The sequence below is a fragment of the Eriocheir sinensis genome, chromosome 31 (genome assembly GCF_024679095.1).
Source record: "Eriocheir sinensis breed Jianghai 21 chromosome 31, ASM2467909v1, whole genome shotgun sequence".
Taxonomy (NCBI): domain Eukaryota; kingdom Metazoa; phylum Arthropoda; class Malacostraca; order Decapoda; family Varunidae; genus Eriocheir; species Eriocheir sinensis.
In genome coordinates this window covers 1,926,759-1,941,758 of record NC_066539.1, presented here as the reverse complement: position 1 = coordinate 1,941,758, position 15,000 = coordinate 1,926,759, and the positions used below count along the sequence as shown (strand labels likewise).

General features: G+C 43.2%; 1 long non-coding RNA gene across 1 annotated transcript in view; it reads left to right on the top strand.

The window, feature by feature from the left end:
* Nucleotides 1–13,247, top strand: part of LOC127005787 (uncharacterized) — a 30,978-nt gene extending 17,731 nt beyond the window's left edge. The window contains exon 3 of the long non-coding RNA XR_007758911.1: nucleotides 13,124–13,247. This is a non-coding gene — a long non-coding RNA (uncharacterized LOC127005787). The remainder of the gene's footprint in view (nucleotides 1–13,123) is intronic.
* The last annotated feature ends 1,753 nt before the right edge of the window (nucleotides 13,248–15,000 follow it).

Below are 15,000 nucleotides of genomic sequence, written 5' to 3'. Positions count from 1 at the left end.
TTCGTTCCATAACAAACTGTCCTGTCCACTTACACGCCAACGACTTCACTCAACATTATTCAACTTCTCTCAATAGAAGACCATCACAACAGGTAGTACATGACTCCAGACAGGAGGTTGCAGAACGCTTAACCTGAGACCTTGCTATCATTTCCGATTTGGGTAGAAGGAACCTTGTGTCCTTCAATGCCTCAAAAAATCAATTTCTCCACCTATCAACTCGACACAATCTTCCAAACACCTATTCCCTATTCTTCGACAACACTCAGCTGTCACCTTCTTCATCACTAAATATCCTCGGTCTATCCTTAACTCAAAATCTTAACTGGAAACTTCACATCTCCTCTCTCACTAAATCAGCTTCGTCGAGGTTGGGCATTCTGTATCGTCTCCCCCAGTTCTTCTTCCCCGCACAGTTGCTGTCCATAGACAGGGGCCTTGTCCGCCCTCGTATGGAGTATGCATCTCACGTGTGGGGGGGCTCCACTCAAAACAGCTCTTCTGGAAAGAGTGGAGTCTAAGGCTCTTCGTCTCATCAGCTCTCCTCCTCTTACTGAAGTTATAACAAAAATACTGGATACAAACTTACTTAGAAAATTACTTTAATTCCCCGCGAATAAAGAAATTTACTAATACCTGGCAACCACCACAAAACACTGAACGAACTAAATCCCTCCTCTCCCGGGATCTGACTTCGTACCCGACCAGTCGACGGCAGGTGTGCGTCCCACACGCACATTACTGACTTACGTCTTCACATCACACCTCCGCGGCTGTATAATTTTTGGTCTGTTGCTTTCTAGCGCTTAAGAATCTGATCTTGTTTTTTGTAAATTAAATTAGTCTTAATAATCCAGTAGCCATGCCGATGACTCTAATCAAATGCCAAAATTGCGAGGGACGTTTCAGCAAACAGTACTTCAACAAGGGTAACTTCTGGAACGACGCCGATGACGTCCTCAATGTCTGTAGACACTGTAAAACGAAAAAAAGAGGGTCTTGGTCTTGGAGAAATCTAACGAAGAACTTAAAAATGAAAATAAATTCCTTAGGGAGATTCTGACGGCCTTCCCTTCACTGCCAACACCAAACAACTCATCACCACTTTACTCTGATCTCCTTCGTCAAACCACAGACCCCCCCTCATCCGCCCCCACCCCACCCTCCGCCTCCTCCATTTCCACTCCACTCCACTCCCTCCCTCCCGCGCCCTCCTCCACCACACTACCGCTGGCAGCTGGCACCCGTGGTCCTTCTTCCCCTTCCACCTCAGTCTGCTCCCCCATGAACCTCACGGGGTCTTCCCTTTCCTGCACTACCACCGCCGTCACCCTCACCCCCTCACCCTCCCCCACTCATGACACCATCACCACCAACGACTCTTCCTCCTCTCCTTCCTCTTCCCCCATTTCCTCCTCCGCCCATCCCTCCTCCTCATCTGCTCCCTCCTCTCGCTCCTTTTCCCCCTCCTCCTCTACTCCCCCCCAGTCAACCGCTTGTCCCCCTACCACTTCTTCGTCCTCGTCTCTCGACTCACCCTTGTTCCCCCCCACTGCTAACCCTCTTGACGCTTCAACCTCCAGGCGCGATGCAAAACGATTCTTCCTGCTCTTGTCTGCGTAGATCAGACAGTTTTGGAGCGTAGACAAGCTGGAAACATATGTTAGACTTGTAGGGGACTCGCTGGTTAGAGGTCAACTCTTGGAATTCTGCGGACGTAACACAGCGACGCGGAGGCGTTATTGCATTCCGGGAGCCAAACTGGACGACATTACATCAGCTGTCGATGCTGTCACTGAAAGCACGAAGGAAGACACAGCTTATGTGATTCACGCGGGGACAAACGACGTTCTGTCTACTCAACCTCAGGCTCTACTATCCAAATACCATCAAGTTATTCGTCAATACAAGACAAAGTCTCCTCACGTCATTGTCTCTGGAATTCTACCTAGAATCAGCGCTTACGCCGGTTTCAACAGCAAAGCGTGCACCATCAATACTAGTCTGAAGGAAATTTGTGACGACGAAGGCGTAGCTTTCACTAACGCCTGGCATCACTTCCTTGAGAGCCCAGATTTATATCGAGACGATGGGCTTCACCTGAATGAGGTAGGTTCGGCGCGTTTTGGGAGGCTTCTGGACGAGGAAGTTAAAATCTTTTCGAAAGGCCTTTCAAAAAACTGCAGGCGAGGGCGGGGCAGAAGCAGCCCTTGATAAACCAACCAGCAGCGTCGGTGCGGCTTACAAGAAACTATGTAAACCACGACGCCTCCGACAAGCGAACTGATGCGACTCGTCGCGGGCAAAACATGAGTCACGTTTCTGTTTTGTACACAAATGCACGTAGTTTAATACCCAAAATGGACGAAATTAGGGCGTATATTGCAACAGAGAAACCAGATGTGGTAGCCATCACAGAGACTTGGGCCAACTCTGCACATCTTGTATCCGAACTGTCTTTCCCCGAGTACGAAAGCTTCCACAAAAACCGAAAACACAAGAAAGGAGGAGGAGTAGCTTGCTACGTAAAAAGTACGCTCCCTGCCATAAAAATAGATAAACAGGACGCAGAAAATTATGATTCCGTCTATGTGGAAATAACCGCTAATAATAATAAAAAAAAAAAACAGGCAGCCGATGACACTGCCCGGTACGAAGAGCTTCACTCCCTGACACAAAACAAAGAAGCAATAATAGTTGGGGACTTCAATTACCCAGACATTGACTGGGGACATTTGACTGGAGATCAAGAGGGCAACAGGCTTTTAGAAATGGTGGAAGATTCGTTCCTCACTCAACTTGTAACTCAACCGACAAGGGAAAACAATTTGCTGGATCTGGTAGTAGTAAGTGACCCCGACCCCATTCGCGACTGTGAAGTTGGTGAGAAAATTAATGGTTGCGATCACCACTTAATCCATTTTAATGTCAACATAAATTACAAACTCGTAGACAATCCGTCAGTGATACCAGACTACAAAAAAGCAAATTTCAACCTAGCCCGTGGGCTGCTTCCCCCTACAACCTGGGACCAACTTAACCTCACCGACAATACAATTGACAACGTGTGGAACGACTTCAAAGATAAGCTTTTGGGGGTAGAGAAGGCTACAGTGCCTACGAAATCCAGGCGAGTAAATGGTGCTGTAGAACCACCATGGATGACCAGAAAAATAAAAAGAGTACCACACCAGCCTCAGAGCTTGTCGCACCCTTATTCGGAGTAGTAAACGCAACTATGAAAAACAAATAGCGCGCGACATCAAAACCAACTCCAAAAAATTCTTCACATACATCAGATCGAAAAAGAAAGTAAAATCCAATATTGGTCCCCTGACAGATGAGACTGGATCTCTAACGCAGGACAGTAAACAGATGGCCAGAATCCTCAACAGTAACTTCGCATCCGTATTCACAGTCGAGGACACCGAAACCATTCCCGAGAGCCCTGACCCGCCGAGGGGGATCACGCCTCAATATGTGCCCAAGAAGTGAAAAAGTACTTGGACAAACTCGACACGAACAAGTCAACGGGACAGTCCCCGCGGTTATTAAAAGAGCTTAAACAACAAATACTTCAGCCACTCACTAACATATTCAAACGGTCAGTTCAACTGAACAAGGTCCCGGAAGACTGGAAGATGGCGAACGTAACACCGATTTTCAAAAAAGGAGACAAAAGCGTTGCATTAAACTACAGGCCCATAAGTTTGACATCAGTGGCAGGAAAAATACTCGAAAAGATTATTAGAGACAAACTTGTTAAGTTTCTAGAAAACAATAATATAATCTCCGACACTCAGCATGGCTTCAGGAACAGGAGCTCTTGCCTAACGAATTTATTAGACTTCTTCCAAGGTATATATAAGAACTGGGATGCCCACATCCCCAGTGATGTTATATACGTGGACTTTCAGAAAGCCTTCGACAAGGTACCGCACGAGCGACTCCTTAAGAAACTGCACTCGGCGGACATTGGAGCCAATCTGATCGCGTGGATAAGAGATTGGCTCACCGGCAGAAAACAACGAGTATTACTCAACGGACAGCCTTCCGATTGGCTGCCAGTCACTAGTGGAGTGCTTCAAGGGTCAGTGCTGGGACCCATTCTCTTTATCATATATATCAATGACCTAGAATCAGGACTTAAATGCTGACGACACCAAAGTGGGTGGAAAGGCCCTCGCAAAGACCGACTGCGAAATCATTCAGAAAGACCTCAATCACATTATCGAATGGTCGGAAAAATGGCAAATGTCCTTTAACAGTAACCACACATACATCATGAATGGAAAACCTCTGCAGGCGATGCAGGAGGAAAAGGATCTTGGAGTCACTATCAGCAGTGATCTGAAACACGCGAGTCACTGTAAAAAAGCATATAACAAAGCCAACACTATGCTCGGGTTCATAGCGATGAACTTCGAGTGTAAAACGCCAGACGTTATGTTATCCTTGTATAATTCCATGGTAAGACCGCACCTCGAGTATGCAGTGCAATTCTGGTCTCCTAATTACAGAAAGGACATTGATTTACCGGAAAGGATTCAACGACGCGCCACGAAGATGATTCCAACTTTAAGGGCTCAACCGTACGAGGAAAGACTCAAGCGACTCAATCTCTTTACATTGGAGAAAAGACGCCTTCGAGGGGATATGATTCAAGTCTTCAAGTACATGAAAAAATTCAATAACGTCGATTACTCCAAATTCAACTCAACCAACTCAAGAACTAGAAATAATGGTTTACCCATTCAGTCGAGTCGATGTAACACAGACATTGGAAGGAGTTTCTTTTCAAACTGAGTCATCCGCCACTAAAACAGTCTTCCCTCAAGAGTAGTAAATGCGAATACCATCAACTTCTTCAAATATAGAATCAACCGTCACTTCGCTGCGTCGGGAGTAAACTAAATATCGAGGCGCTTCCATCTGCTCCTCAATATCGAGGTGCTTTCATCTGCTCCTCAAGCCCCAAGTGGCTGTCGAGCAGATTAAATCACCAGAGCGGGCGACCTCGTAATGAGCCAATAGGCTTTCTGTTGCCTGCATTTCCATGTTTCCATGTTACTTCTTAAATTCCGTCGCGATGTTGCCGATCTTTCTATCTTCTATCGATATTTTCACGCTGACTGCTCTTCTGAACTTGCTAACTGCATGCCTCCCCCCCTCCTGCGGCCTCGCCTCACACGACTTTCTGATCAAGCTCATCCCTATACTGTCCAAACCCCTTATGCAAGAGTTAGCCAGCATCTTCACTCTTTCATCCCTCACGTTGGTAAACTGTGGAACGATATTCCCTCATCTGTATTTCCTCCTGCCTACGACTTGAACTCTTTCAAGAGGAGGGTATCAGGACACCTCTCCTCCCGAAATTGATTTCTCTTTTTGGCCACTCCTCTCTACTCTATTGAGGAGTAGCGGGCTTTTTTTTTTCTTTTTTTTTTACGCCCTTGAACTGTCTCCTCTGCTGTAAATATATATATATATATATATATATATATATATATATATATATATATATATATATATATATATATATATATATATATATATATATATATATATATATATATATATATATATATATACATATATATATACTGACCTTTGTCTAATACATTGCTTTGTTGAATAATATACAATAATATTGTTTTACATATGCTTTTTTTTTCTTTTTCTTTTTTCACATGTGCCTATAGCGTCGGTAGGCTATTACGTTGGGGCCTGATGGTCGGTCCGAGCCCGTCATGACGCAGGCAATTGTTTATAGTGGCGCCATTATTATTGGGTCATGCTGCCCCCCGGAGTTCATTCTTGATTTCACTTGCGCTGCACAGCTTCTTCTAGAGTCCGGGTTGATAGGTGGTCTTCAGGACAGCATGTGGGTAGTCTTGGGCATAGCTGGGCACGATAACAGAAAACCTTATTCCCGATAACCGATAACTAATAATGGAAAACCTTATCGGTGATAACCGATATTCGTTAACTGGAGACACAAATATAGGCGATAAGTGATAACCGATACCCGATATAAATTCACAATTCCGATACTAGCTAGCGATAAGTCCGATAGGCGAAAACGATACTATATTGATATTTCAAATAAAAAACATAGATGAATTCACATTTTCATTATCTGTATTTTAGAAAACTTACAAAACCTGAAAACCACACGTTGACACGTACCTATGGACGGTAAGACTAGAAACGCCTGAACCGGTGTTGTGTTATTTGGCGTTCCCACCGTCAAAAGCTGGCGCTTTTGTTTACAAACACTGGTCTCTCGTGAACTGCGCATGCTCAGACCAGCAAGCGTAGACCTGTACAGTCTCACAAAGCTTTTAAACCGTAATTAAGAGTTGCTGGAAGGCTGAATCAGATAATATTATACAGTACCACTACCACCATCCCCGCTGTTTCTAGAACGACACTCTGTACGAGTTGTATTTATATGTACAGTGTCGTTCTAGAAACAGCGATGATGTAGCTAAAAAGCTTACTGTGAACATGCGCAGTTCTGAAGATCTGTTCAAAAGCGCCAGCTGAATGGGACACCAAATAACACAACACCGGGTACCTTCAATACCATGGCATGCTCACAAACGAATATGGAATATCAAATTTGAGGTAGTGAATAATCATTTTAGGGGCAAAGTTAAATTATTTTTTTCTTTGATATATATATATTGATTTTTGAGTCTAACATAAAAAAATAACCTAGTGTTTTAATGTTGATGATCTAAGTATGAAATCTCTTCACCGAAGATATTTCATACCCCGAAGTTTTTTCATACAACACCTGGCGCCCGGGCCACGCATGCGCAGTAGGGAAGAAACAACGTTTTTTTTCTTTCTTTTTCTGAGAGGTGGAAAAAAGTAGCGATTATCGCTGATTTGGTTACAAAAGTAACGAAGATACCGATATATATTTAAATAAGTAGCGGATGGTGATAAAGTATCGCGATAACTTATCGCGATAACGTTAAGCTATGTGTCGTGCCCGGAAATTCGGGGCACTAAATGATGTTAAAAAAAAAAAGGAAGTTCAACTAATGGATATCTGGGGAAAAACAAAGGGGACTCACCATGGGGGTAGTTTTGCTGCCACCACCCAGAGATCTACCGATGAGTATGTGTATATAAAGGACTAAGGATTTAATGAAGGATTAAAATGACCCAGAGCGAGACTCTGATCCCTTGGGCAGGGTAGCGAGGTGAGCGGAGCAGACTCGGAGGCGGCCGGCCAGACAAATCTCACAACGGGGAGTGACAAGAAATAAAGGCCTATATATAGGAGTCCTTACATTTATTCCTGTGACTTAGTTTAGAAGGTAATACATAGGCATGCCTGGCGACACGGTTTACAATTAATTCCTCATTGAAGGCATGATTTACCCGAAACTGACGGAAGTGGGCGAATGGACACGACTGATTTCTAGTTTTCTCCTCTCACAATGGTAACCAGAATAAGGCTGAAGATTCTCCACGAAATCTTTACCCTTGTGCGGGTGTACAATTATTGTAAAACCATATGTACATAATATGTACATATGGTTGTATGAAATATGATGTATGAAAGAGACTCAGAGAGGGGGAACGTTACATTTCCGGAGAAACCCATACACGACGAGAACCATCTCCGTCGTAAAGACCAAACATACAGCCTCTTATTTCACCAACACTTCTTACACTACAGATAAAGCACAGATTACTGGCCTATATACTCCCACAATATTTCCCGCAATAGGGGGTACAGGAGGGAATTGTAAGGGGGACTCGACTCCCCGTTCCTACCCCTGGTATGGCTCCAAGAACGCATACAGGGCTCTCTCCTACAGCTCCTACCGCGGAAAAAAAGAGAATTATTGAGATTAACAACTAAAAGAACACATCGGGAAAGAATCACGGGTTCGTGTAGGTATATGGGGTGTGTGTGTGTGTGGGTGTGTAGGTATGTGGGTGTGGCAGAGAATGGGGGCGCCAGACCTGTAAAACACAGCGGATGAGCCTCGAGTCTCCTTGGGAAACGCTCCTCCGTGTTTTTATACCCGTCCTGGGGCAGCCCCGTCGCGCAGACAAGGGGCCCAATTAGCTAATTTATAATCTATCACGTTTTAATTCAAAATGAAGGGAAGACTAGGATAGTTTATATATGGGTATGGTTTCTTAACGTGCAAGGTGACGAAATTTCATGTGGAGCAGCGGAAAAAATCTATGCAAGGGTGGATGATTTTAACTGATAGGGGATTGACAAGCAAGGGCTGGTAACAATTCCGAGGTGCGTGCGCTGGTAGGGGGAAGGGGGGGGAAAGGGAGGGACGACAGACGCTAAGTTCTCTGGTGGGAAAGTCTTGGCGTGGTATTGCGCCATATGGTGTAATTGTAGTCTGAGGGGGGGGATGTGTTCTGTTATGGGTTGTGATTGAGGATATCTACTTACATCCTCACATATCTATGATGGCCTTACAGTGACTTATAATTACTCATAACTACTTATGCTCACTTAGAACTATTTGTAATCACTTATAATGACTTAACCTACTTCTTTTCCTTATACTTCTAAGTTTCTTCTCCGGCCTTCACATCCCGGCATTACATATGGTCTTGGGCCACTCGGCGGTGACTGAAAAGTCACAGGTGGTTAACAGCGGATTCGATCCCGCGTCATGGACAGCGCACTGAATGCGGGGCCGGCACGCTAACCACTCAGCCACCGCCTCCCATGCTAGGAATCCTAGGCTTTATGTCGCAATGAAACCGATAAATCTTCTTATCTTATTGTGTACAATATTCTTAATCATACTGATTTAAAAACCCTAAATACAATATGTATGTATGTACGCATTTATGCATATATGTATGCAGACATGTATGTATGTTGGCATGTATGTACGGAGAGAGAGAGAGAGAGAGAGAGAGAGACGGGTGGGATGAAAAATTATACTAAAAACAAAATAACCGTTGCCGGCCTTGACAACTTTCGCGTCCATGATAAATCATCTTTGTACGTTTGTTCGACATGAACTTTGTTATGTAGATTTACGCGACGAACGGAAAATGTGGTGCAACAAAGAAAATGTGATGCAAGCATGAGAGACTGCGTTAGGATACTCGCTACCAAAATGTGCAAGGGCACTCCATGGGAGAATCGCAAACAGAGACTCTTGTGGAAAATTGCAGAAGACTTAAACAAGCACTATGAATGGACTGTCAAGTGGCAGACTGGACCGTACTGGCTATACAGGCAGCGCCATACGTGGCTACCCAGTGAACTGTCAAAGCAGTACTTTCCATAGAACTCAAGTTACGTACTAGAGTGCGTCCGAGGTTGCCTCCAGGATACAAGGCCTTAGTGCCGCCACCGCTCCAAGCCAACGACTGCACACACTTTACTCCTACCCGATTTCCTGACTCTACTATTTGACAGAGAAAAACTGAAATCGGATAGGAGTGAAGTGTGTGCAATCATCGGCTTGGGGTGACGGCGGCATCATGGCCGTGTATCCCTGAGACAGTCTCAGTCGCACTCTAGTATATAACTTGAACTCTATGGAAAACTCAGCTTGGAGTTGAGTGGCCACATGTGGCGCTGCCTGTATAGCCAATACGGTCCATTCAACGAGGATAAATGTCATGTAAAAAAGTTTGGGAAAAGTAACAAGAGAATTTAAGTTGGGAAATTCAGATTTGCAAATATCAGAAAAAGAAAAAGATTTGGGAGTGACAATTAACAACATGACACTATAATCTGTTCCACCAGACCTGGCGGGCCTAAGCCTGCAAGGATGGACTCGCGGACTTGGCATCATTGCTTGGGTGATGGTGCTGCGTCCTCATTGGCGTATTCTTAACTTGTTCTAACGCGCATAAAATTGACTTTGTATTCATACCAAAACCCTTATTGAGTTGTAAGGTAACAGATTGCACCGATAAAAACTAATGCAATTATATCTTTACTGATAAGTATGTGCCTTTTGAACTATCGATTATAAATAAATTTCAAACGACATTCATAACAAAACTAAGTCGGAACTGCACGTAAACGGACAATGTCCAGCGACTGAAGTGACTGTTAAAGCAAGACTATTTTTTTACTACTTTTTACTACTACAAAGTGCTACACAGTCATTCGTTAATTAACTCATTTACTGTAAGATTTCTTGATATTTTTTTAGTCATAATGTGTATAATGATGCTACGGAGTCCTAACGTAAACATTGGCCTAAGGCAAGAAGTTTCTCATTTCTTTCATCGCGCTGTCATTATAATCCTGAAATACGTTTCTATTATATGTTGGAAATAAACTAATAAATAGCCATAAGGAAGAGTGATTATAAGAATAACTACATTAATATACCAATAGACCGTCACTCAAGCAATGATGCCAAGCCCGTGAGTCCACCCCTGAAGGAAAATCTCCGCCAGTTTTCGTGGAACCGACTATTTTTTACAACAGACCATATAAAGAAAAAAACAAGGGGTATGAATATATTATTGGCAAACATAAGAATTGCGGTGGCTGAGTGGTTAGCGTGCCGTTCCCGCATTTGCCTTTACCACCAGAGACTTTTCAGTCACCGCCGAGTTGCCCAAGAATACCCACATGCTGTCCTGAAGACCACCTATGAACCCGGACTCTAGAGTCTAGACTCTAGGCGCAGTGATTCCCAACCTTTTTTTCAGGCCACCCCAACCATGCACCTCTAGACATGGCCGCGACCCCACTAGTTTAGTTGTATTTGTGTTTTTATGATATAATAACACCATGTTTGATATTTTGAGGTCTTGGCGGCCCCAGGAAAAACGCTTGACGACCCCACTTGGGGTCGCGACCCCAAGGTTGGGAAAGTGGACTCTAGAGGAACTGTCCTAGGGAAATTAAGAATGAGCTCCGGAGGGCAGCATGAGCCAAGAATAGATGGTGCCACTATAAACACTTGTCTGCGCCATGACGGGCTCAGGCCGACCACCAGGCCCCCATAGAAAGCCTACCGGCGCCATAGGCCAGGACGTAAAAAAATGAGGATATAATGAGGAAGATAATCATATCATATAGAAGACCAACTCTAAAATATGTAGCAGCAGTTTGGAATCTCCATTTGAAAAAAAAACATATTAAGAAGATTGAAAAAGTATAAAGGGCTGCTACGCGATGGGTTCCCAGCGTAAGAGATTTAACGTATGAAGTAAGACTGGAGAAGCTGAACCTGCCAACCCTGGAGGAGAGAAGAAGGTAGGAAGACATGATAATGTTGTATAAGTGTGCCACAGGAAAGGAGAAGATAGACATAAAGGAATATATATCACATGGGAAATTAACTTCAAGAGGACACAGTCGAAAAATATTCAAGAAAAGAGGTGATAAGGATGTAAGAAAATTCAGTTTTTCAAATAGGGCTAAATATCAATAGAATGCATTACCAGATAAAATTATTTGTGTCAACGCATTCACAGATTTAACCCCTTGACTGCGGATTTCCTACAAAAAGACCTCACCAAGCTACAGGAGTGGAGCAACTAGTGGCTGCTAAAATTTAATGAAGAAAAATGTAAAGTCCTGCACCTTGGGAGGGGATATCCAGCACACCAATACCACATGGGAAACATTCCACTATCCACCACAGAGGCAGAGAAAAACCTGGGGCTCTATTTTGCCAGGCTAACAGTGAAGGCGAAATCCATGCCAATCGCACGGACGGGTTAAAGAATTGTATGACAAAATGGTTTAAAGATCGGGACAATGCGAGCTTGCTCAATCCTGTAAAAATACAATCAGGTGAGAACAATTAGGCAAAAACTTACACCGCTATGTATTTCAGTGGTTAAAAGTTCTCCGCAAGATATCAAAGAATGGAAATCCTAGGGACGAAAAAGACCTTTGCCATACTGGCAAATGATACAAGCTAAAGATGAAGGTGACTACACACACACACACACACACACACACACACACACACACACACACACACACACACACAAACAAACAAACAAACAAACAAACAAACAAACAAACAAAAAACTTCCAACCTCCAACCCCCCCACACGCACCGCTCCGTAACTCTGAGGTTAAAAGCTCTGCGCTGCCAAGCTTCACGGCTTGGCAGGCAGAGGGTCGAGCCTCGCTCAGACAGGGATTTTTCTGCTATATTCAAACCATTTCAAATAGTCCGTTTGGGTGTTCGGGTCAGCGGGTCCTTTCCTCCCCTCTGCTCTGCCACAGAGTCCCAACACCTATTTTTCCCTCATATATTACCTATAGGTAACATATGAGAGTAAGAGATACTGCAGAGGTGGGCAAGTGCGGTACTTAGTGCGGTAGTGCGGTAGTACCGCATCACAAAAAAAAGTACCGCACTACCGCACTACCGCAAACTTTCTGAAAATACCGCACTACCGCGGACCGCACTAAACAATCCTGCGGTACTTTTTGCGGTACTTAGAAAACCATCGAAGACATTTGCAGCGCGGCATGCTCACAGAAATGTTTTTTTTTTATTTTTTTTTACAGTGAATCGGACTCAATCAGTCAATCGGTATCAGTCATCAGAATCAGTGATTCAATCATTCTGACTTTTCAGTTATTGTTCAAAATTAAATACTAAATGAATAACTCAGAGTAAATCTGTTCGTCACTCAACCCAAGGCGGCGCGCCATGACTGCCTCTGACGATGGCTGTCAATGGCAGTGCACAACAGTACAATCAAGCACTAAAATGATCGCCGCTCAATCTCATGTCCCGTACAAATTTTTCTTTGATGCATAACATAGATGGACAATTATTATGGAAATTTTTTGTCTAAGCTACAACATATTGAAATTTCAGGTCACTAGGTCTGTTTTTAAGGGTTTTAGAGCCAAAATACTAAACTAAAGCTAAATTCATATAAAAATAGAAATTAGCGGTTAGCGTTACCTTCCACTAATTTCTTTATCAGTTTAGCGGTTTAGCGAAAGCGAAGCTAACTTTTTAGTTAGTGGATTATCGGTTGGCGAAGCTGACTTTCCGGTTAGCGGTGCCCACCACTGAATGTGAAGAAGCAGGAGGATGGGTATTATAAGGAGAAGAAGGAACATAATATGATAGAAGATATTTTTTAGTTGCCATTGTTATTTTTGCAGGAGGCATGGTGTTGCGGTAATATGACGGCGCCGCATCCCATCGCAGAGTTTCGGGACGCCGATCACTACTGGGGCTCCACCAAGGATCCAGGGCATGAGATCATCCGTCCAAAGCCTAGAAGGTGATAAGCTTCCCTCTTGCTCCTCCATTTTTTGTCTTCTCTTACTCCTTCTTACATATTTTTACATTTGTCGCAAAAGTGAGGAACATGTGATAGCTTTCAGACTACGAAATAATTTCTTCAAGATTCTTTTGCATAGCATCGCAGTCGGCCGTAATAAGGCATTTTCCTTTTCCGTGAAATCATTCGCGAAACTCGCTCAAATTCTAATTTCCTGATGATACGGGTGGGCCCCACTAATGAACCTGACGTTCCCCATCAGTGAAAGGTAAGAACTCGGATGCCTGCAGAATGTACCCATGGAGTAAAACACAAGTTTTCCCTCGTTAACTTAATTTCTAAACAGTGCACTCAAGTTTTATCCCATCCCAACTGAAGGCATCTATCTAAGGAGACGCTCTGAAAATATTTTCGAAAGTCTAAATATTTATAACGTCACTGGGTATTTGTCTGTCCTTTTTGGTAAATATGTCGTTAAAAACGTAATAGGTTTATGGTTCTGTGGTCCATATAATAAAAGAAGGACACTGAGATGCTTAAGAAGTACGGGAATGAGTTAATAACTAGTAGCATCAATGAAGACTAAGCTTTATGAAGAAAACTAATTTCAGAAAATTTCTGCAAGATAGATATGGGAGGAGAAATAAAAAAAAAAAAATCTTCAAAATCCTATACTCATTTGAAAATGCGAACTTTTTTGTCGAATCAACTCACAGATCGTTAGCATAAAACGCTTTCATAAGTGTTGATTCCAGTAATGATTCTTGAATGCAAGATCTCCTGCCTATGACGGTTTTAAGAAGGGAGCATCATGATACCTCAAATCAAATTCAACCACTTCTGGAAAACACTACAACTATAGCGCTATAGCCAAGGAGTTTAGAGAAGGACGGGCAATGATGCCCGCGAGACGGTTGAAGGTGACTAGTTATCCAAAACGCACTTAGATGGCAGCACCATGTCTGAAAGGGTGAGGAGGTTAAGCTTGTTAAACAAATTTAACATCCTTATTAACTACCATATGCTGCGCATTGAATCTAGCGCTTTTGTCAATGATCAAGCATTCAAATGATTTATGTTGGTGTTTAAAAGTCTGTCACACATATTATCAATAATTTAACATGTCAAGGAAGTTGGATGGAAAGAAGACTGGTAGATTATTACGAGTTGACAACTCCTTCTCTACGTGACTCGCCGCCACCACCGCTGCCAATTCAATCATCGGAGCCGCTTGGACGCCACGTTTTCCTACTCGCTGTAATTCTTGCAGGTTTTGTGGCAAAACGAGGAGTTACTGCCTGGAGTTTTCCAACATCTTATCTTCTAGAGGTGGAAGACGGTAAGGAAGCGCAAAATGAGTGTGTATTGTACTGGTAGAATAGACGAGAAAATAGAACTGACCTGGCAGGCTGGTGCAGGTTATGGTTTTGAAGCCAGGCCGCCATTCTCTCTGCTACATGACTGTTTCCTCAGCTGGTAGTTGTTAGGGACAAGTATTTTTATGTTTTTGTATATTACTAGTGTTGATATTTATCTAAATTTTACTTCCTGTATCATTAATAACGACTTAGATGAATCAGTGAAGCAATATTAAAAACTGACAGTACATAGCAACATGCCCCAGCCGCTTGTCAAATATTTATCTCATCTATTCGACCAGCATAATACATTTAAAAAAAAATAGGAGTAAAAGATATTAGTCTACATCTCTACAGGAGCACTTTCTTACTGTCTGGCGTCTCGAGGAAATGAAAT